The sequence below is a fragment of the Benincasa hispida genome, chromosome 2 (genome assembly GCF_009727055.1).
Source record: "Benincasa hispida cultivar B227 chromosome 2, ASM972705v1, whole genome shotgun sequence".
NCBI classification, from domain to species: domain Eukaryota; kingdom Viridiplantae; phylum Streptophyta; class Magnoliopsida; order Cucurbitales; family Cucurbitaceae; genus Benincasa; species Benincasa hispida.
The window spans coordinates 27,241,467-27,244,295 of NC_052350.1; positions in this window are offsets into that span (position 1 = coordinate 27,241,467).

Genomic DNA, 2,829 nt, shown 5'->3' on the forward strand with positions numbered 1-2,829 from the left:
CATACAGAAATATACAGAGAGTAAGAAAATAGAAATTGATATTAATATCAGAGGCTATCGACTCTTCCTCATCTTTCTTCTTATTCTGTCTCTTAACTTGGTATCGGAGCCTACCATGATGAATACTGAGTCATCTCTGTCATCAACCAGTCTTCCCGTCACTGTCATCAACACCGACAACGTCACAGGCCCTCCGTTGAATCAATTTCTAAACCATGTAACGTCCATCAAAATGGACAAATTAAATTTCCTTCTATGGTAAAATCTTGCCTGGCCCATACTCATGAGCTACAGGCTAGAAGAGTATCTAACCGGAGAAAACCCCTATCCCAGTCGATTTATCACAAAGAAAGTCAATGAAAGCTCTAGTGAGATCTCAAGCTCAGAACCAGGCACAACTTCTACACCTGAAATAGAACACCAACTAAATCCAGCCTATGATGCGTGGATAGCAGTGGACTAGATCCTATTAGGCTGGCTCTACAACTCAATGACCCAAGAAGTAGTAACCCAAATGATGGGTTTTCAAACAAACATGCAAAGGAGCCCTTAAAATGAGTGAGTATTTAACCTTAATGAAGAAATATTTTGACGGACTTGCCCTTGCTCGATCCTCTGTGTCCCCTTTTGATCTTGTTTTTCAGCTACTATCCAATCTAGATGAAGAATACAACCCAGTGGTTATAGCCATTCAAAGAAAAGGCACAGTACTTTGGTCATATCTGCAATCTGATCTCCCTTCTTATGAAAAACGTTTTCAATATTAGCTGGCGGTCAAGATTTGAGTGTCTGGAATATCCAATGTCTCTTTTCTCCCAACCCAGTCTTGGTGAATGTAGTGCAAGGGAATACCCAACCAAGCCTAAATCAGTATCGCAACTGACATGAACACTCTCAGACCTCAAACTTTAGAGAAGGCAGAGGTAGAAACAGGGGAAGGGATCGTTGGACTAATGCCTCAACAAATCGACCAACATGCCAAACCTGTTGCAAGCTAGGCTACACTGTTGATATTTGTTTCTTCTGCTACAACAAAGACTTCAATAATCCCCACCAAACTCACAATCGAGCTGAATCCACCCAAATGCCCTTTAGCTGATCTCAAGATCAAAACACTTCAGCGTTGGTCACTCACTCAAGCATTGCTTCACCTGAAATCGTAGCAGATCCCAACTGGTATGCTGATAGCGAGGCTTCCACCTATGTGACCAGCAACTCCAACTTCTTAACATCTGTCGTGAACTACACAGATACAGATAAAGTAATTGTTGGAAATGAGACTCCACTATAAATTTCTCAACATGGATCTTCAACCATACATTCTAAATCTGGTTTTCTCTCCCTACTAAATATACTTTATGTTCTTGACATTGCTAAGAACTTTGTTAGTGTCTCTAAGCTAGCCAAGGATAATAACGTATTTGTTGAATTTCACGCTGATTTTTTTAAGGTTAAAGATAAGGACTCGGGGGAGAAACTTCTAAGAGGCAAGCTTAAGGATGGTCTTTACCAAATGGATTGCATTAGATCGTTGATAAATAATGTATCTAGCATCAAGGCGATCCCAAGTGCTAACTCGGCTGCTCCGGCTTCTTCTTCTTCACTGTCTATCTTCACTGCGAGTACCTCAATATCCAAGTCTCTCCTACACAGGCGTCTTGGACATCCATCCTCTAAAATTTTGGCCAAGTTAATTAGTGGATGTAATTTAAAAATCTCTGATAATGAAAATACGGTTCTTTTGTGAAACTTGAAAATTTGGGAAAATGCATAACATCCCCTTTTCTCTTTCCCCCTCACATGCACAATCCTCATTTGATCTTGTTCATATTGATTTTTGGGGACCTGCTTCAGTGCCATCGGCTGATGGCTTTCGCTATTATGCTCAGTTTATAACCCTTTGAAACAAAAGAGAGACATTGCCTCTACTTTTCAGAATTTCAAGTCATTTGTCCAAACTCAATTTGACAAAACTATCCAGATCTTGCATATGGATGGTGGTGGCGAATTTAAAACCGTGGCACACATTTGTGACCATTTGGGTATTCAAAACAGAGTATCATGCCCATATACATCGGCTCAAAATGGTCGTGCTCAGGCCTCCATGCCTTTACCCCTCTGGTGGTATGCCTTTCAAACAACAACTATTCTTATTAACTCTTTTCCTTCCCCTATTCATCAGGACAAAAGACCTATGGAGTTTCTTCTTCACACAACACTGGATTTATCATTCGTACAAGTCTTTTGTTGTGCATTTTACCTTAATCTACGGCCATATCATAACCATAAGAACGGCTACCACAGTCGGCAATGTGTCTACCTTGGACCTTCACCAATTTACAAGGGTTTTTGTTGTCTCACTGATGATAGCAAGGTGATCGTCTCACGACATGTCAGCTTCAACGAAGATGACTTCCCATTTTGGTCGGGCTTTGGATCTTCTCCGACCCAAATACCCACTTCACTGACCTAACCAATCACCGGTTGGTTTTCTCAGCCCTCACCACCCTACCCATCCAACTCAATTTCCATAGGCCCAACACCTTCACAGATCGTAGCCCAAATCACACCTAACCCACCTCACCCGGCCCAAATTCCACTTATCCAACCAATAACTGACCTAAACCCAATTTCTTCTTAGTCGCTCTTATCTTCTCCAAGCTTATCTCTCAAAATCTCACACTCTCTATCCCCACTGTCTCTCTCTTCACTTCCCCTATCTCCCGATATACCCCCGTCAATAAGTCAAAATCTACAATCTCCACAATCTACTTCACCATCTCTTTCAACCCCGCCTGCCACACAATCAACTTCTCGGCCAGTCATAAA